This window comes from Carettochelys insculpta, chromosome 17 (genome assembly GCF_033958435.1).
Source record: "Carettochelys insculpta isolate YL-2023 chromosome 17, ASM3395843v1, whole genome shotgun sequence".
NCBI classification, from domain to species: Eukaryota; Metazoa; Chordata; order Testudines; family Carettochelyidae; genus Carettochelys; species Carettochelys insculpta.
The window spans coordinates 27,883,555-27,905,025 of NC_134153.1; the positions used below are offsets into that span (position 1 = coordinate 27,883,555).

At 48.0% G+C, this 21,471-nt stretch overlaps 1 protein-coding gene across 1 annotated transcript in view; it reads left to right on the forward strand.

The window, feature by feature from the left end:
- Positions 1-3,427: 3,427 nt before the first annotated feature.
- The window catches only part of PPP1R16B (protein phosphatase 1 regulatory subunit 16B), a 95,095-nt gene continuing 77,051 nt past the window's right edge, over positions 3,428-21,471 (forward strand). The window contains exon 1 of the mRNA XM_075012048.1: positions 3,428-3,569. The gene's annotated coding sequence lies outside the window, so the exon portion shown is untranslated. The remainder of the gene's footprint in view (positions 3,570-21,471) is intronic.

Below are 21,471 nucleotides of genomic sequence, written 5' to 3' on the forward strand. Positions count from 1 at the left end.
AGAAGGTCCAGTAGTTTGTCTGAGGTCACACAGGAAGTTTGTAGTAGTGTGGGGAATTTAACTTGGGCCTCTCAAGTCCCAAGACAGAGTGAAGTGGAGGAGACATGCAGATTACCTATGGTCTACAAGTCCTAGGCTAAAACTGTAATCACAGATCATCCTCCCTTTGTGGGACTGGATCATATATGAGAGAGCTGGATGGATCCTACAAATATTATTTCATAGGGTTGTCAAAGACTTGAAATCAGGAGGACCTGGGCTCTGTTCCTAGCTACGTAGCAGACTTGTGAGGAGGCAGGTACAGAAGGATCTCAGGGAGGTGTGGAGCTCAGCAAGGATGAAGCCTGAGAGAATATGGCCGGGGTGTGGGCTAGAAGCCCAGTGTTGTTTGAGGGCCCTACACTCCTGGAGCCTCGTTCTGGGAAGGGAGAGCAAGCCCTCCCCTGTATCAAGGACAGGGTCTGGCAAAAGTACTATTAGATTTAAGGTGGGGTGCTGAGCTGAGTTATTTCCCTACTGCAAGAGAAAGAGTCTTTGATTTGTCCAGAGGTGCTGTCTCTGAGGGTGCCTGAGGCATTGAGCTGCATCTTGATGGCAGACCAGCTAACCCACTACTGCACATTATGCTTCCTTCTATTGAGTAACACTGTCCACTCTTTCTCCTTGGTAACTTTGAGACCAGGGAATAGTTTTCGCTGCTGGGGGCACAAAACTGTTAAGGTCTTATCTCTGTCTGGTATGTTAAATGCACCTTCAGCTTGATACCCAGATGCTGTGAGCCCCTTCATCCCTCTGTGATTTGAATAAAAGCATAGAATTCCTTTATTATCAAGCAGTCTTGATACCTCTAGGCTTGACAGTTCATAGCCCTGGCTCCCCTGGACTTGCTGCTTCAGCTGAGTGTAAAAATTTTGCTTGAGTCTTGCTATGTGTAACTGCTTAGCCCAAGTATCAGAAGAAGTGAGTTAACTCACGAAAGCTCATGCTCTAAACTTTTCTGTTAGTCTATGAGGTGCCACAGGACCCTTCATTGCTGCTTAGCCCAAGTACCTCTTGCATTACAAATTAAGCATTGCCTTAAGTTTGTAGGCCTTGTGTATGCAGGAGGTGGATTGCTGCAGGGGATATTGAGTGGACGTCTTAGATGACTAGACCAAGCACTTCACACCAAGCCTTCATTTGTGTAGCATGATACATACCTGCATAGCTGAAGAGCCTGGAAGACACCTGAAAGTTTTGGGTAACCAGAAGTGATTCGTTGACAGCTGCATGAGGGATGCAAATTAGATTTGAATAACCTGAATTTCTGGATGAAGGGAATTCAGATAACTGGCACTATATGGTACTTGTAATGGGAGGAGAGAAAAAGTACAGAAGTATTCTAGGGTGCACTTCTGAAGTCATGCACATGCAGACTTTTATTCCACACTGAGAGGGTCTCCACTGGTTAAAGGAGATTTGGAGCCAAGACTCCTGGGTTCTATTCCCAGCTCTGTTACTGACTTACTGTGATTAGGGGCAAATGACTTTTTCTACGCTTCAGTTTATCTATGTACAAAATGGGCATGAAAATTACATCATTGGGGTGTTGCTTTCTTTTTTAACATGCAAAGTTCTTTGAGAGCCTTAAATGAACACCTTGTAAGTGCACCATATTAAGTGGGTTTTAAATGTGTTCCTTATAAAGCAGCAACCATCTGCCCCTCTCCCCCAGCCCCAAAGAGTAAATTCTTCTAGTGATAAACAGGAACTTACAATCAGGCTCTGTTATCGACAAGAAATTGTAGATATTCTGAAAATCTGGATCTCCTCCTGTAACAACAGCAGCTTAATTTCAGTAATGTCAGCAGTGTTCCGGGTGTGTTCACTCTGAATTAAAATGCTAATCTTATCTGGATCCATAGCAGGCTGTTTTAGGAACTCAGATACTTGGAATCTTCTACCAACTTGAAGTGAGACCATTTTAAACAAAGCCTGGACAATCAAGGGCACTTATTGTTTCAGTGGTTCTCAAATACCCACTAACATTTGTTTCCAAAACCATTTTTGGAGGACTGTTTTCTCCCCAGTTCCCTGTCTTCTGGTCTCTAAACAGTGTAATTTATCTGACATCAGCCAAGTCCAAACATGGAGTGCTTCTTTCAGGGAAGGGCTCATACGCAGTTAGAGGATCACATCATCAGCCATGTAAATCAGGAGTTCCATAGCAGTTAGTAGTGCTATTCTAACTTACATCAAGTGATCAGAACCAAATAGGGAAGCCCAGTTGAAGCGGGTGGGGGGTAGACTGACCTAACCCTTCTATTATCGTAAAAAATCCCATGTTTTCCTTTTTCACTACTTCCTTTACACTTTCTTCATTCACCTTCCTCTCACAAGTCAGGGAGAGGGGCATACCATAGACCCCTGCCTGCTTTTCAGCTCTACCAAGGGTTTAGCTCCATTTCCCTGAATGAAATTCGTGCTTGAATAAGGGGATCCCCCTTTCCCCCTGTTATATCCAAACAGGGATGTCCTTGGGAGTGGGGCAGTGCCCATGGCAACCCCCCAGTACCCCAAGCACAGGGTCCCACACCCCCACCTCCATCCTGCCCTCTTAGCCCACCTCCCGGGCAACAGGGCCTGGGGATTACCTAAGGTGGGAGACAATATCAGGCAGAGGGGTCACCTCCCCTTCCCTCACCACGTAGCCCAAGTGGAAGCTTACTCCGCCACAAGGCATCCTTCCCGCTTCCGAGCCCTGCTTCTCCCTAGGCAGCAGAGAGCCGGGCTCTGCGGGCAGGCAGGGTGCAGCGTGGCAAAGTGAAGCAGAACAACCTGCCACTGGGGCCACGTGGTGAGGGTGGTGGGGCAGGGAGAGGAGGCCACCCCCTGCTGTGCCCTCCCCCAGGTAAGTCTCCTCCATCCTGTCATAGGACAGCTGGGGCAGCCTCTGTGGGGCCCCCAGAAGCACAGGGCAGGCTAGGCCGCCCCACCTCGGCTATGGACCAAGGACTCCCCTCCTGTCTGCTCTAGGGCGAGGTGTTCCTCAGGTCCCCTCCGGTCCGGTCCGGCCCGGCCCGCTCCCCAGGGCGACAGTGCAGGGCCCACCGCATGGCTCTGGCACCCGGGCGGGGAGCAGGGATGGGGGCGCCCGAGAGCTGCCGCATGCGGTGGGGTGAGAGGCCAGTTCAGATCTGGATCATGCGGAGGCCAGCAAACGCTGCCCCGGTGGGAGCCCTCCCCGCACCGCCAGTGCCCCGGCCCGGCCGCCGCTGCCTCCCGCCCGCCTGACAATAGCGCTGCGCCCCCCGGCAGGGCCGCGCCGCGCCGCGCGTCCCCACCCCCTCCTCTCACCCTGGCCACACCTCGGAGGAGGAGCCGGGCGGGGCTGAGCGCAGGACCAGAGGCTGCTGCGCTTCCAGCCGCGCCGGCTCCTCGCCGCCGGTCACGGCCGCCCGCGGAGGGAAGGAGCCGCTCCGGAGCTCGGCGGCTGCAGCAGCTCCGCGCCTGGGGGGAGCCCGGGCTGTGCGCGCCTCCCGCCGGCCTGGCGGCTGCCGCAGCCCGCTCGGGGCTGGCTCCTGCGGCGGGTGAGTGACAGCCGCGGGGGCGCCTGGCATGGAACCCCCACCCCAGCAGGGGCAGGTGCAGCCGGAGCGGGGCCGGGCCGGAGCAGCAGCTGGGGGCCCCCCGGAGGCCAGCCACGGCGCTTCCCTTATGCAGCAACTTCCCAGCTCAGGCTGCGTCGCTTGCCCGGCGCTGCAGCCCCGGGGAGCCGCCGGCTCTTGGCCCCTGCCCACGGCCCGAGCGCCGGCCTGCTGCTCCAGCCCCCGCGCCCGGGCAGGGCTGGGTTTGCATGGGGCCGGGGGGGTGTAAAGGGGGAAGCAGCAGCTGGGGGAGCCAGGCAGCGCTCCGGGGAGCTGGCAGGACTGAGGCTCGCTCTTACCTCCCCCCCGCCCCCCCGCGACTTTGGTTGGCTGCTGGGGGGATGGAGGCAGGGGCGGTGCTATGGGCATCCGGCTGTGGGACTGTGCTTAGCTCCTGACCTCCTCACCGCTGTGCAGCTCTCCCAGTGCGCTCTGTTATACCCTGCAGTTGTCCAGAGCTCGGCCAGTGGACCTGGCACCTTATGTCTGAGGTGCCCCTTCCCTTATCTTGCAGTATGGGGGTCCTCAGACAGTGCCCCTTAGTCCTGACCTGCTGTACCCCTGTTATTTCAGGCCCAGACCTCCACACTGCTGTGCCAGTGCATCCCCACTCGACCCACAGCGCTCCCAGCTATTCCAGTTCTAGTGGTGTCCGTGATGCCCCAGGTGCAGGGTGGCTTCACAGAGCGGACGGAACGACCAGTAGTGACCTGAGACCCCTGAATTAGCCTTCATGGCTGATCTGAGGTCAGTGGTGCAAACCCAGGTCTCTGAATCTAAGCGGTTGGGGGGTGGTAATCCATTATTGAGCAGTGATGACAAAAATACTCTGCAGTGTCAGGTCAGGAGGTAACTTCCAGCATTGTGCAACCTGAGGCAAGTCTGGAAAGAACCACTTAAATCATCTAGTTAGCTCTCTAGTCAAGTAGGATAAGCCACTGTTAATCCCACAATAGTCTAACCTTATTTTGAACACATCCAGTGACAGGACATAATTACCTTTCTAGGGCAGCTCATTCCATTGCTGATTGGCTTCAGGGTTGAAAACACTCTATGGAAAGCTGGAGAATTCAAGGCCTTCCTTTCTTGTGTCCTTCTCCCCCACTGGCATTGGTTCTGTTTGCTTCATTGGACGTTCTGTTTCTTTGGCCTGAGTTAAATATGTTGATGTACTTCAGCAAAACATATGCCACCGCATTTAGAGATGGGTTGATGGTTCAAACACGGGGGCTTCAGGGAGGTGAGTGATCATCCCAGTCATTTTGCTGTGTGATATAGTGAAAGGGGGTTCCAGGGGCTCTGTCAGCCAACTTCAGACCTAATAATATCAGGTCCTATCCCTGCCCTGAGGCTCTTGTATGTGGTTCAGTCATTTTGAAGGGACCTTGCCAGCCTGCAGCCTACCTGCCAGACTTTGTTTTCTAATTACTTTCTTATCTTTAAAAACATCTATTTTCTCTGCTGCAGAAACATATACACAAATAAGGGGACTCCTCTAATTCTGTAAGGGCAATAGTGAAACTGGCTTGTGGATGTCACAAAGCAAACCAATCAGGGTGAAAATCTCCAGTGTTACAATGTTAGTCTTAGGGTATTTGCCTTGCCTTCCTCAACAAAGCTGTTTTGAACCTTAGATTATTACTAGCAAATTGCATAAGGAAGAACATAATGTCTTTATTAATATTCAGAACTGATTTTAATCATGGGGTACTAGTCCATGCCTGCATTGGTTTCACTGGAAAGCACATACAGTACTGTCACAAATGCTGTATACACATCACCTCTGATTGCACTTTTCCCTTACGTATTTAACTTCTGTATTGACGGCCTGGATCCAAAGCTATTAAAGCTAATTGAATGGCTTCCTTTTTTCCCCTGGGCTTTGTATCAGCCCCAGGATTTCTAAAAGCTGAGCTGCTGAGGGAGTGGAAAAAGACTGAAGACTTCATAGTAAATGTAAGATGAAAAGTGTTCCCATTCCAATGTGTGTGATGCATGTGATATTATTTAGACATAAAGATGTTACTGTTTCTTTATCCCCTTATGACTGCATGTCCAAACAGCTTGTCTCTAACAAGGTTCTATTGTTGAAACTTTGGTGAGATTTTTGTCCCTGTGTGGTTTTTCTGGGTACCAGCTTCTTCTTGGTGACTGGATTGCACTGAATCATCTCTGCAGCAATTCTGCTGGGTCGGGGCAGAACTCAGCCATGTTTTATTTTTACTTTGGTCATTTATAAAATGCCTGTTGCCTCTGGGCATATTTCATTCAGGTAAAGCAAAAACATCAACCAGGGTTCACCAGAATGCTGGTGGTGGTGGTATCCTAGTTGGAGATGATCTGGCTCACAGGTAACAAAAAGCCCATGGCTGTCTTGCTGACCAGAGAATGTTTCATTTTACCCCGGTGTGCACTAGAGAAAAGGTAGGCTTTGTTCCAAAAAAGATGCTAGGTTACTAGCTCATGCTCTCTTCTGGGCCACACCCTAACAAAAGGGATCCAGTCTCTTTAAAAAAAAAAAAAATACAGAATTTACCTGTAAAATCACTTTAGTGTCTCTGAGGGGTCAGATTCTCTTCTTGCTTATCTGTGTAAATCTAAATGCAGCTAGGCATCACTGGAATTAAACTGGGATAAAACAAGTTTAAGTGAGACTAGAAACCGGCCTATTATTGGTTAGTATCTTCCCAGAATCAGCATTTGTGGCTAGAAGGGACTCACTCCCTGCAAGGCTTCAGCATTCTCCTCTACATATAGGTAATCTACCTATCCAAGAAGCAGTAATTTGGTCAATGCGTGAATTTTGCGTGGGGATTTAGGTCGGTTTAACTATGCTGCTCACAGGTGTGTATTTTTTACATCTCTGATCAATGCAGTTAAATGGAGGTAATTTTCTACTGTTGACCTGCCTTATTCAGCTATAGATGCTTCAAAATAAGACTGGATAAATGATGATTCAGTGACCTCCCTTGGCCAATTAGATCACTGACCTAGCTGTTCGGGGTGGGTGGGAAATGTTACCTAATATTCAACATTCACTGAAGACTGCAGCTCATTTAAAAACCTTTAACTTTGTCACTATACCTTAGTTACTTCTGGATCTTTGTCAGAGCTTCACTTTGTCATCTTGTCTTTGTGCTGGGTGTAGTAAATTCTCTCCATTAATCATAGCTAGTAATCCTATCAGCTTGTTGATCTCCTGGAAATTCTTTTTTGCAAACTGTCGCAGTTGATTCTTCCTGTCTCATTTGCAGGGTTGGTTTTTTCTTTCTTTCTTTCTTTCTTTCTTTATTTTTTAAATACTGGCACAGTGAGGTAATTTCCCACCAGGTTTTATAAATTCAGCTGACAGTCCTCCTCCTCCTCTTCCCCCACTTCAGCAGGATCAAAACCTGTCACTTTAAAAAGAGAGGGTGCTTCATGCTTTTGACGCGAAGAACTCTTGTGGATCATAAAGTCATCTCGGCTCCAAACCAATAAATTTTGCCATACATGTATTTGTGCACGCTAATGTCCCAATCCTACAATGAGCAACATGTGGCAGATACCTCTTCCCACACAAAGCTAGTCTTGACTTCAGAGTCTCTGTGCAAATTCAGGAATCTGCCTGCATGTTGCTCAGTTGCAGGGAGGGGTCCAGGGTTGCATTTGTCATAGAACAATTTGCTATGCGTTTCAAATGTGTTGTTTTTCTTTTGGGCTAAAGTGGCTGGATGAGATTGGTGGGTGAGTAATAGTAGTTGGTTGTTCTGAAGATGCTAATGGCCAGTCTGAATTCGCTGTTTGTTTTCCATTTGAAAAGAGATCAGCCGGTTTTCTTCTGTGCCAGAAAGGCCAACAATTGTTGACTGCGAGTAAATGCTTATTTAGACCATGGGATTGTGTGTGTCTAGCCTTCCCCACTCTTAAAGGAACTAAAGGATGAACTGGTGGGGGTTGAAAGGGGTTAGCTGTTCACGTTTTGCAAGGCTCTTGAGTCAAGTAACACCCAATCCTGGGAAAGGCCTGCCAGCCGGCTCTCCTTTTAGGAACCTTAAAGAGGCTTATTGCAATCTTACTAGAAGTCTGTCCTCTTCTATTAGTTTGCTTGTCTCTCCATCTCCCTCCCATGTGCTCGCTCGCTCCCTCATTCCTACAGACAGATCCATTGCTCCATGGGCACAGTTATCTATTCCATCCCAGCTGTGCTGCTCAATGAAGTGTTCCTCCCATTTATGGCACATTCATTTGTAGAGTGTCACTTTCTGCTGTGCAGCATACATTTGTCCTTAATATTTTTCTTTAGAGTGACACTTCTGAACTATGCTAAGCCATATGCTTAAGAAGTCTTAAAAATGAATCTTCTGTTGACTGCCCAGGTGAGACCTGATATGTTTGAATAGAAAATCAATTTCTCCAGCCCTCAGCAATTAACCAAAAAGCCCTCTTGCTGTTGATTCTGCTTTTGCACCTACATGGCTTTAACAGCGATGTTCATAAAGCGCGAGTCCAGCCTGTCTTGTGCTAGGGACCTGAAGTCAGGACCTACTGCATGTGTATCACTGCTTCATGCCTCTGTTTGCCAGTATAAAATAGAGATACTTTTACCGCACATGGGAGGCTGAATTGTTTAATTCCACTGACACTTGGATCAATAGTACAAAGTATTTCTTACTACAGTTTTCCCACTTGAAGGGTTGGAAAGTCCCAAATGTTTCCTGGTTTATACAGAATATACTCTCCCTACAGTACAAAAGTTGGAAGTTCCTCTATTTGCTGTAGCAAAGACAAAAATGCTTAATGCCATCTGCCTGTCAGTGACCAGACAATCTGAGCTGATACTCGTAGTCTTAACTGGGTGCTCAAAATCATCAGTGGTTGAGCTGGTCAGACTGCCCTGAGATTTGCTGTAATACATAGTTTGTTCTTATGGCATCTTTCCTGAGGCCATCTTGTAAACGTAGCCCGATACCATGGTGATCAGGGCCATGTGAGTCCTGGACAAGATGGAGGGGTTTTACAAACGTAAAGCCTCAATACTTCAATAAGGCAATTGAGATACATCATTTCACAGTTGAGTAAACTGAGGCATGGGTGAAATGACCTGCTCAGAGTTCCACATTTAATGGCAGACAAGGGATTGAACCCAAAGTCTGGTTCTCATTATGAATTAAAATTAACAGTTTAACTGTAGCTTTCAAAGCATTTCACAAAGGCGAGTAGGTGATGTCCTCATTTTACAAAAGGGGAAACGGAGGCAGAATTGACATGACTACCCAAGTTATGCCAGTTAAAGCCCAGGGTACAACATAGGCCTCCTGAGTCCTCTGCATTCTCAGTAAGCTATACCTAGTCTTTTATATTACACTCAGCTGTTTGCTTGGAACATATAGTCTCTAACAGATGGGACAGCTCAGTGGTTAGAGTATCGGCCTTGTAAACCCAGGATATCTGAGCTCAGTTCTTGAGGGGGCCTTTCAAGGATCTAGGGCAGATTAGACTTTAAAAAAAAATGTGTCATGGGTGGTGATGGGATTTGCTGTGAGTGCAGGGGACTGGACTTGAAGACCTCTTGAGGTCCCTTCTAGTTCTATGAGATCGATATTAAATCTCATGTTTTTCAAAGCAGCTGAATTGAAATTTATGCTTATGGGAATTGCTACATGCACTGGGAAGGCTGATAGGTGCTACTGCTCTGTGAATTTCCTGTTTTCTCCCCTTCTGTTGGAATGACGGAAGTTAACTGAATGGCTCCCACCCCCCTTCACACTTAGAACAACTTGATAGGATCTGGATTAAGGAAGCCAAATAAGAGTTTGATAGATAGCAGATTACCAGATAAGCTTCAAACAGGAAAATGATTTTCAGAGGGAGGCTTTTGCTTCAGTATAAAGTGAAGCTCTTTAGTTTAATGTGCTGGGATCTTCCTGAGTGCTTTGCTTCATAGTCCTGAAAGTATGTTTCATACGGCTTGTTCTTTTCTTTTAACTCAATTTCCCAGCCTCCCAATATGCTATAAAATGCCATGGCCTGCTTGTGCCACAGCAAGGCTTTTTCTGCATGTCTGCTAGATTAAATGCCAGGGCTGGCAATAGAAGCAAGCAAGCATGGCAGTTGTGTGGGTTCCCCACAGTGTTCCTCTAATTTTTTCTATCCATGAGTGGAATAAATGTTATGTGGACCAAGATGTGTGGATGTGCGCCACCAAAAGAAATGCATGCTGCCCTCTGTGGGAGCTCTGCTAGTCAGCTGGGCGGCACCGGAATCTGTCCGGACCAGCCACACGAATGCTCAGCTTTCAGGGAACACTGGTCTCACATCACAGAGGACACAACAATGCTAAGTTGCTCAGGCTGTGGCTTCAGCCCAGGGTAGTGGTGCTTGGGTTTCCGTGCCAGGCACCAGTGAATCTAACGCTGACTCAAGTTATTGGTATATTTTGGTGGGTCCTGGACTCCTGGTTGAGAAGCAATGCTTTAACAGAGGGGAGAGAGGGGCATGGTAAGAAGAGGGGGCTTGTACATGTAAAAAGGACTGGAATAGCTGTTCTGCAAAGTTCCCATGTGCACACCTATTCCAAAGAAATGTTTCATTTCTTCGTTTTTGCTTAGTCTGCTTTGGAGGTGAACAAAAGGGGAAAAAGACTCTCTTCCCTTTCAAAAAGTGTCTGCATGGGGAGTCATTCCAGAATAGTTACAGCACTTTAAATTCACATGCTGTCTTATTCCAAATAACTTCCACATGAGGACAAGCCCTGAGGCACAGGTTAGATAGAGAGGTAACTTACCCAAGTACATGCAACAGGACAGTGGCAGAGCCAGAAAGAGAAATGTAATCTTGTGATGCCCTGTCCACACTACCAGTTGACTGTCCTTTCTGGGGGCATAATGCGGTTTGTGTCCTGTTGAATTTACTTTGAATTTGTTATTGCTGAAACCTGCAAAGATCCTGGCTTGATGGGACTGTGCCTATCTCACTCCAGTTGCTGAGACTGAATTCTGGATATTGAATATAGTATTAAAGATCAGCCCACTCACTCCCTGACTTTACAGCATGTTGAAAGCACACAAACAATCAGCTGACTGGCTCAGTGTGGCCTAATAAAATTGAATCAAAAGTCTCTTGCTGGACTTGGCTGTGCTGCCCAGCATCTGCTCTTTCCAGAGATTCCAGGTAGATCTGCAGTGGAACATAGCATCAGGTGTAACAGACTGAGCTTATCCCTGAGCCCCCTCTATACTGGGGTCAGTGACTTTTCTGAGGTGGAGTGCTGAAATTTGACCTTTTGACCTATGTGTATTGTTCGAGTGGTGGTGAAAGAGTCATAGAACATGAAACTGGAAGAGACCTCGAGAGGTCATCGAGTCCAGTCCCTTGCCCTCATGGCAGGACCAAGCACCATCTACTTTAGATGATCCCTGATAGAAGTCGATCTAACCTGCTCTTAAATATCTCCAATGATGGAGATTCCACAACCTCCCTAGGCAATTTATTCCAGCGTTTAACCACCCTGACAGTTAGGAAGCTTTTTCCCAATGTGCCACCTAATGTCTTTTGCTACAGTTTAAGCCCATTGCTTCTTGTCCTGTCCTCAGAGGTCAAGGAGAACAATTTTTCTCCCTCCTCCTTGTAAACCTCGTACAGGTACTTGAAAACCACTATCATGTCCCCTCTAAGTCTTCTCTTCTCTAAACTAAACAAGCACAGTTCTTTCAGTCTTCCCTTACAGCTCATGTTCTCTAGACCTTTAATCATTCTTGTTGCTCTTCTCTGGACCTTCTCCAGTTTCTCCACATCTTTCTTGAAATGTGATGCCCAGAACTGGACACAATGCTCCAACAGAGGCCTAATCAGCGCTTTTAAAAGTCACTAATAATCACACTTACAACAGCGTCATTAGTAAAGGAATTAAGATGCAGAGCTTTACCGTTTAGGTGGTGGTTGGTAGCATTAGCTGGTCTTTTATTAATCCACAGGTGGCATGGCTTTGAGAAGCTCCCAGCTGCATGGGGGAAGTGGGGAAGGGCTGACCTCCCACCTCATGTGCTGATGAAAATTGGCTTCCATGCCATGGTTGGCAGACATGCCAATGGTTGCTGACCCCTGAGCTATCTATTGGTGTGAATTGTTTTGAACTTAACTGTCATGGTGCTACACACTTGGTTAATCAGTCTTGCTGGGAAGAAGTGAAAGTGTGTGTTTGCGTGGTGTCACCAGAGTGAGGGAAAAACACGAACAGTCATACAAGTGAGCAGTGTTTATTTTCTTTTAACATCTCATGATTCTTTGGGGTCTGACGCATGGGTGTTTTGCTCTGAATGAATCATGGCTTTTAATGGCTCCCTGCTTACCCCCGCTCCTGTGACAATCACAGGTTGAAAACGCAGCTTTAAATGCACACACGTAGGCTGGCATCAGCTCCCGCTTTCCTCTCTCTCCCCCAGCGCCCTCCCCTGTGGCCCTGCTCAATGACTCACTCAGCCTGCAGGTGGATGTAGCCTGGATCCTGCTTTTAACAAGAGAGACAGGAGCAGAGCGAGAGAACACGACAGTACTGGTGCCAAACTTGGGAAGATTGCAGCTCGGAGCTGGGTCTGCTCCAGGGCTCTCCCCTGCTCAGTGCACGTACAGCACTGGTGCTCCAGGCAGGGACCTCTTCATGCCAAAGCCAGAAGCAGCTCAGGCCTCAGTCAGATTCCTGTGCTGCTGCAGCTGACATACACAAGCACAGCTCCGATCACAGAGACGTCAAGGGTTGAATGGGGCTCAATTCTCCTTGTTAGCGAAGAATAACTCCCAGATCCAGTCCATCCTGTTAATGGAGTTACACCAAGGATACATGTGTGCTGGTAGTGAAATAGGTATTGAAATCCCCTCACAATAGCCTCTCCTGTCCTGTGCAGAGCTTGGGTTTTAGCTCAAACAGGAGGATTGTGGGAGATTCTGCAGATCTGGGCCTAGAGCTCAGCTGTTCCCAGTGATGCTGGTATCATACAGCAGTGGTTCCCAAACTCTTCCTGTCACCCGCCCTCCTCCCGCAGCAGTGGTGGAATCTGTCCATGCCCCCCGCCCCCCGTTAAGGCTGAGCTGTGGCTAGTGCTGGACCTGAGTTGGGGGGCAGAGTGGAGCTGCAGTTGGACTGGAAGGCACCCTCTCCTGAACCCCTGCTGTGTGCCCCTCAAGTACTCCTCCACATCACCCTTAGCAGGTGGAGAGCAAATGGGCAAAGACCTTCCAGCCTTGGTTTATGCGGATGTCTCAAGTAGGAGTTTGTCCTGTACCTATGAAATTCAAGGTGCTTGGCTGCTGTTACCAGGATTTCCATAATGTCTGGGGCATGTTGAAATGACCCTCTCTAACTATCCACGAGCACCCGCTGGGGAAAATGTGGTGGGTGCAGGAGGGAAGCTGCAACCGTGTGCATCCTCTGAGATGCTGTAGAAATTAGAAAGGGAAACCTGGTAATTCTCCTAGTTTATTTCCGTGTCCAGGTGGGATCGTTCCCTGTGCATATTCTAGTACTTTGTTGTAAAAATAACTTGAGCTTTTGGCTGCTTCCATTAAGGCAGCTCTGGCCTAAGAGGGCATTAGAGCATATCTTAGGTGAAGGAGATTGTCTCCTACAGTCTCCAGGGTTGAGAAGGCTGCCATAGCTTGCTGCATGTCTCCTTGTTCTGTAGGCTGATTTGGAAAATCTGATTCTTCAAACCGGGATATTTTCAGATTTGTGGTCTAAAATGTCAACAAAGGAACTGATCTTTGGGACCAAGTCCACCCATACTCATGTCAGAGCTGTGGAAACCTGAACCAGAAAAGCAAATACAGGGCAATTATAAAGTTGCTGTCACAAATGGATCAGACCGCTTTCCAGGCAGGTGTTTGGCCTGGCAATGTGCATTCAAAAAACCAAATTGGAGGCTTATGCTCTCAATTATTTTTTGTTCTTTATAGTCAGAGTTGCTTTATATGCCTCCCTATAATGTTTCATTGCTGCAGTTCAGCCTATACTGGAGGATGCTTTGCCCTGCTGCAAGGTGGCTTTTAAAATTCAGTTCGTGTTTGCACAGAAGTGCAGTTCTGGTCTTTCCATTTCTCCCGAGTAAACTCTTGAGTTCTGGGTCAGCGTCCTTCTGCTTATCTGATACTGGAGATCGCTTTTGGTAGCAGATACTTTGCTGCAGGGATAGCAACAGGGAAATTATGGAGTGAAATTAACTTTCAAGGGAAGGAAAGCATCCTTGTTCCCCTGAAGGCCAGCATTGTCCTTATCTGTGCCCTTGGTATGTTCTCCATCCCCAGGGTCATAGGTTATATATAATGCATCTCACTGTAGCTATTGCAGTTGTTTATTAAGTGCCTATCACCTTGGCACAAGTGCTCTCAGTGGATGTCTTCATGCATAAAATTAGTATAAAAAGAAATGGCCCTAATAAAGGAAAAGAATGCACTTTCAGTGAAATTTAGCCATAGTCTCTGCTACTCCACAGATCAGTAAATAGAGGAGATTTCTCTTCCGAGCGGGATAGAAAGGAGCTGAATTGGACTTTTAGACGGTAGTCTCTCCCCGATTTAATTCCAAACCTCGTTTTCGATCCCCACCCAAAGAAAAACGAAGGTTGGGTTTTAAACTGTAGCACTGCATTTCAAATGTCCTGTATCTGATGACCCTCTGGCCTGAGCTGTTTCCCAAGGGCTTTGTGCCCCAGTCAGGCTGAAACCGGTGGCTCAGCTTTCCAGTGCTGGCTGGCAGCAGATTTCCAAATAAAAGGCATCTACCTCCATAGTGTCCAAGGAGCAGTTTCCGCAGCTGCCAGAGACCCCTTAGGGTGCACACAGATGTTGCTTAACAGTAAATCCTTGGATGAAATCTCCTGATTCTGGAGAGACATGCTTGTCTCTATTAAAAATGTGAAATCTAACTTTTCTAATTTTACCTGGAGCTCTTGCACCCCCCAGAAAGCCCATCTGGCATTTAAATTCAGATTTTTCAAAAGAAAGTGTAGTAATAAACCAACCAGAAGAGGAGGTGGATGACTCCTATGCATAGGTGCAGGGACAAGGGGCAGTGGGGTGCTGCAGGACCTCCTGGCTTGAAGTTGTTACCGTTATGCAGGGTTTACAACAGCTCTCAGCATCCACACTGCACTGATTTTTCCTGCACCCTTGCTCCGATGGGACAAATCAGTGCCCTAACCTAAGGCCTGAATGGCCAGGCTGTGTAATGGGGTCCAGCAGAAGCCTGGGAGAGGAGGCAAGGAACCCAGAGGCTGTGTTAGTTATTGCAGTTCCTGCATCTCTTTTCAGTGGACAAGCAGATCACTTTGCTTTGCTGGTCTCCTTGCCTGTCTCTGCTTTACTGCACACGTCCCCTGTGTGCTAGAAGCACCCTTGGTTGCCATCTCCCTGGCTTTAGGACGCTGTCAAGTTTTTAAGTAATGTCTCCCCATCCGGTGCTGAGACAAACCCAAATGTGGTTTTGTCTAGTGTCACAGTGCACGTGAGGTCACGTTGGTGGGGATGCGGTGGTGCACCCTTCCAAACGGCATCTTCCTTGCTGTGGGAGCGCACACGTTGTGCTGCAAGGTCGTGCTTGTGTGTGTTTGGGGGAAGTGGGGAGCACAGGCAGGAGTGGGCCCACACCATTCCTAGGGGAACCGGAATATTCAGTGTTCTGGGGATGACTGAGTGGCCACCCTAGTTGGTTTGCTTCATGCCACAACGGGCCATTCCTCACACAGGCTCTCCAGAGTCATTCCTGCCCTGTGCAGTGGAAATGCACCAGTTCTCCTTAGTCTAAGGGCCTCCACATTCAGCGTTTGCCCTGTATTATGGTAGCTGTGCAGTGAGTGAAACAGGATAGAAGAGTCTTTGCTGAGCATAGCCTGAGGGCTGGGATATTCTGAAGTGTCCTGACACACACTGACTTGAGGTGGGACTTGGGCTTTAAATGTTCTGATGTAATGAAACACGTGCGCCCTATCGGAAACCTGTTGGAACCAGGGGCTGCAGGTTGCCCACCGCTGCTCTAGACGTGCTGGTGTTGCACAGGAGGTCAGACCACACCTCATTATGTACGAAGATTCCCCCCTCTCCCGCCCCCCGAGGGCTGCATCTTACATACCTACCACACACTGCTGTTGACCTTGGTGGGAGTTCCAGGATTGGCCTCTAAAGCTACACACCACAGGCTACCATTAGACAATCCTCTGAGACTCTGTCCATAGTGTGCTTCTGGAAGCCTTAACTGTCTCAGAGCACCTGTGGATGCGCAGAGGCTGCCACCCGATTTGTTTCACTTGCATGGAGGTACACTAGGAAATGCACGTATGTTACAAATACACGAGCTGCTCGGGAGGAGGAACGTTGAGCGCAGGGTCCTTTTAAGAAAATGAGTCCAAGGTGAGGTTATGGGGAGGAAAACGGATGTTGTATGGCATTCTGTGTTAAATGTTGCAGGAAACATGAGGTGAAAATGTTGAGGCTTCCACTGGCCCTTGTTGAGAGCAGAACGGCTGGTGGGTGGGAAAAAAAAAAAAACAAGCAACTTTGTTATTAACAGTGTCAGTCTTAAAATAATTTCTGACTCATTGCTTTGCACCTCTGTTTTCCTAGGCTGGCATTTTGCCCCAGGTGTTAGGAATAAATTCAGTGAAGTGAGAGGTGATCTGGAACCCTAGAAAACAGCCAAACCGAAACACTTCTTCACAAACTTATTGGCTTGAAGTCATTGGGGAGGTGTTTTGTTAAAATCTGTAAGCCTCTGTTGAACTTTGATCCAGTTTATGTAGCTCCAACAATACCACAACATCTCAAGTAGTTATGAATTTTCCCTCTCAGTAGTACGGCTTGGTCATATCCCCACCTCATACATGGAATTGAACCACAGACTAAGTGGCTTGTCCAAGGTCACTCTGGAAGCCTGTGTCAGCTGGGAATCAAACCCAGAGCTCCTGAGCCCCAATCTACCCATAAAAACAGGCCCTTCTTGACTTAATATCCATGTACAGAAGGGGACTTCTGAGTATTCAAAGGAACATTTTTCTGTACAAATTATGGTTTATTTCAGCATCCTTAGTCAAAAATACCTCTTTCCTCAACTTTATACAGTATAATGCCTCTTGCCTGCTGCCCGTCGCACCCGAGCTGAAAGCATTCTTTATGATACAGTTACAAACAGGTTTTGGGAGTCCTGAGCACAGACAACGCTGAACACGTCTGAGGCTACGTCCTCACTGTCATTAGGCACCTGTGGCTGGCCCAAGCCAACTAACTCAGGCAAGGGCTCAGGGGGTGTTTAAATGCTGTACAGTCATTGGGTCTATGGGACTCTCCCACCTTGCAGGGTCCTAGATCCCATGTGTCAGCCCAAGTCTGAATGTCCGTACCACAATTAAACAGCCCCGAGAGCCCAAGTCAGCTGCCATAGGCCAGCCTCAGGTTTGTCACGGCAGCGTAGACATGCTCTAGAGCCATGGTGTCCAATATGTTCGCCACTCGCCCCATGGTGATTCCAGCTCTGCAGTCACATGCGGCTCTTGGAGCCTTTAAATGCGGCTCCTCCTAGACCCGCACGCCGGAGTGCCGTCTGCCCGCTCCGCACATGCGCCCCGCCACCTGATGGGAGAAGCACATGGCTACAGCGGCGGCTGCCCCGGCAGCTCTGGTGAGTTGCTGACATTGATTTAGAATGGGGAGCTGGGGGTGCCCGGCTCTGGGGGAGAGGGAGAGTGTTTGTTTGGGGTGGGGGTGGGCTGTGGCGAATGTGCAAGGATGACAGTCACAAATGTGGCAGTATTTGAAGTCTGATTGGACACCACTGCCCTAAAGCACTGATGTAATTGAACAGCTGCTGATTTGCATCACTGACATAATTTCTTCTCACTCATGCTTATGGCTAAGCTGGCAGTGCCATGTACCCACCAAGATGGCGCAGTAAGACTGTTCTCTCAGCAACAGTTGCTGAAATTGCTAAGGGTGAGTTGAGAGCTCATGGAAGTCAGGACGATGGGTTCAGCATCTGATGGCTGGAACACAGGACTAGGACTAAATAACCTTCATACTTCTAGACCTGGCTCTGCCACTGACTTGCTGTCTGGTCTGAGACAAGTCACTTTGCCCCAGAACACCTCCCTTTTCCTGTGTTTTACAATGCGAGCGATGGTATTTATCCCGCTCGCTGGAGGCTGGGAAGGTTACTCATCTCGCAGTGCATTGACAGGGTAATTGGTGTACTTATGCCAAGTCTTTGTTTCACGCACTCCTCCGAGCCTAGTGCTGCAGATGCTGCAATACACTAACTGCCTCCCACAGCTCTGCTGCTGGTTCCTGACTTCCCGAAGCAGGTCCTAAGTGGTGCTGCCTTGCGTAGTGATTTGGGGTGGTGGAGGAGCAGATTTAGAGATGAAGGAGAGTGCGGTGAGGCAGTCCATCCAGCTGCTGCTTCTGACCATGGTCAGAGGAGTAGATGTTTAAATTCAAATGAACAAAAGCAAATTCTCCACTGATCTAGGAAATCCTTTTTTTTTTTTTTTACTTGGTTACCTTAGAAACATTCCAGTGCTGAGACAATGTTTGCTCTCACACCCTCTTGCTGAGAGGGAACTTGTTCTGGTTGATCCAGATTAGAGGTGGGAAGCAGTGTTCCCTGTAAGCTGAGCACTTGGTTGGCCACCTAGGAGAGGTTCAGGTGCTGTCCAGCTGATTAGCACAGAGCCCACGGTATCCGCATCCGGCAGCATATATTTCTACTGATGGTGCACATCCCCATATCCCTGGGTGCACATAACAAAATTTATTTCACACATGAATGGAAAAGATTAGAGGGAACAGTGGTGGGAGGTGGAGTCAGGAACCCTTAGAAAGCAGGGGCAACTCCGTGTATTTTTGTTTCTTGAGCCCACCCACGTGTGTACCATGAAGTCCATCTGCCAGCTGGTCTAGCCTTTTTTACATCTGAAAGGCCCCACAGCTGGGGGAACTGTCACCAGCAGAGAAAACTAGTCGGCACGGGCTGGTGGAGTAGTAAGAACTGGCACATTGTCCTAATCTGACTGCTGGTGGCTGACAGTTGAAGAGACTGTTAGTGCAGTGATATGGTAAGAATAAGAAAAGAAACTTGCTGCATTTGCTATAAGAACATTTGCTACTCGGATTGACTTCTGGGGCTAGTGAGCTAATGATCTAGTACAGGGCTGTTGTCACAGTTCCTTCCCAACGTCCCAACAGAAAAGGCTTTGGTGACACCACACCTGCCCTAACAGCATCCCAAACTGCTTCAGAGAGGAGTGTGCTAGAGTGCGGTGCTGCTGGAGAACCAGGCACCCGTACGCACTCAGCAAGAACTCGTGCGCGGCTTAGGATATCATGCAGAGCATGTATGACTGAAGAGAGTATTAAGTAGGACACTGGTATGCTCCAGACTCCCTTGAAAAGCGTCGTGCCATCTTCAGCACCCACCAGACAGGACTTGGACTCCCTCACCTGCCTGCTTTGTTTGGAGCCCTTTTGAGTTCTGCCTCCATCTTCCCCATCCCTCTTGTCTTTCCTCTCTTCCCCATACCCTCCTTGCTCTGTCTCCTTCTTTGATCTCCTACAAACTATCTCCCTCTGGCTGTCCCATCTTCAAGAGGGAGCTGCTGTGTCCATTGCTGCCAAGGAACTCTTGCTGCTGGGCTTCCGTGTCACCCAACGCCATAGTTTCTAAACTTCCCCTAAGTGTGGGCGCTGTCTGTCAGCCCAAGCCACAGTGTGGCTCTTGTACCAGCAAGTTTCAGTGAGAATTGTGGCACTACTGGTAACAAAGCCTGATCAAGGAGCCTGGGAGTCCAGCTCAGGAGTCTAGGCCAGTGTGCCTGATGGAGGCGTCCATGAGAGGGCGACAGCAGAAGAGCTGACATCGGGTGGTGGGTAGGGATAGTGTGACAAGGTCTTCATGCAGTGCTAGAGAACGAATGTTGGTTATGCATGGAAAGGGACAGAGTAAAGAAACCCTGACCTTGCCGTGGGCTAGGAATGGATGCTAATTAAATAAACCAACCCGCCTTGATTACAGAATGCTGTTGTCCCTGTTATAGATGCTTTCATTTGGCTTCTGATTCCAACCCAAAGAAGGTTAACATGGGGTAAATCGGCAAGGGAGGGTGATGGGTTCTCTGTTCCTTGTGCACTGATAGCACCGTGGGGCCTGGGGCGCAATCCTGCAGGCACCTGTGCTCAGGAGTAATCCCACTGACTTCAACAGCGGTATCTTGTGAATAAGATTACTCCTGTGCATGTTTGTGTGACAGGGCCCTTAGCTTCACTATTGCTTCAAAGACCAATAGAAACAGCAGGGCAGTTGAAGAATTTTAAACTTACATCCCAGGGCTCCCTGTTTAAAGGATGCTGTGTCAGAAACACAGTGTTTCTAAATCATTTTTCCCCTCTAATGTTAACGTGATGGACCTACCTGGTCTGTTAAATCAGTGTTTGCAGAGATCTCATCAGTGTAATAAAATCAGAAGACACAGCTACTTGGTGCTGTAATAATGCTCATATGGAAATACCATAACACCTCAGTAAGTCAAAAGAACTGGTGGCCATGCTTCTGCAAAGTGCCTCTTTAAAAAAAGCTAACTATCACAGTAATTGTTTTCTTTCTGACATTTATATGGTGAGGGTCTGTAAACTTGTTCTACCCTCCAAGTGAATAAATACATAGAAATAAATCAAATAAATAGAATTGGGCAACAAAATGGCAAGTGAAATTTAATGTTGATAAACGTAAAGTAATGCATGTTGGAAAAAATCCCAACTATACATACAAAATGCTGGGAACTAATTTACCTATAGTCACTCAAGGGAGACTCCTTTTGTGTGGTTGGATCACAGGTGATTACGTCTTGCTTTATTAATGTGCGAGCTAGTGAGCAAACGGGGGTTGGGTTAACTTTCCGTTGCTCAGGATTGTGGGTTTCTCTGACTGATATAGCTGATTTGAGCTAACTCTTCGGTGTAGGCCAAGCCTAGATCTGTCTGCTGTCATCTTCAGCCGTTGGGACTTTCTTTGTTGGATTGAAAAGCCCATCGTTAAACACTTGCTTCCCACGTAGGTACTTCCAAACTGTCACGAGGTCACCCCCTCACCTTCTCTTTGTTTAGCTAAATACTGTCACAGGTTAAAGTGGGGCTGCTTGTTTGTGGCTCAGGGAGTTGCTGCTTTGCAGGAAGATGCCCTGATCCCGCAGGACATGTGGGTCACTTGATTGAAAAGTAGATCCATGGAGCTCAGTGGGGCTGATCACATATTTGCAAGGCATGGCCAGAAGAAGCGTGGGCTTTGCTTGCATTGTGGAAAAGGACATGATGACAAATGCCAGTCCCTACTGGTGCTTAGTAAGGACACTTGGAGGTAGACCTAGTAGGACCTACCTTTGGAGCCCCCATTGGAGCTGCTGGATTACTTTAGGGTGGAAACCATGATCACATGAGTGCCATAAAATAGCAGATGCCCACCTCCTGACTGGCAGCTGCAGTCGGCTCATTATTCTCTCTGTCACGCAGCTGTGGTTTGCTTGTGACTTGCAGGATGTGCTCTGCACCTCTCAAGAACCAGAGCAGCTAAGCGCAGGGAAACAGAGCTGGGTCAGAGAGGCAGGGAGCAACACTTCACTAAAAAAGTAAAAGAGAGAGAAACTAAGATGCAAAGCTTTGTAAGCCACAGACACCCACACAGCTGGGTCCTGTGCTGCTTTACAGGTAAAAGGAACATTCAGGCCGTGCTGTGCTGTGCTATAATTAGACTGACCAGTTTGCATGAAGAAAAATTAACATGTGCAAAAAATTTTTTTTATTTATGTAATTTTTTTTGTATAGTGAAAGAAACTAG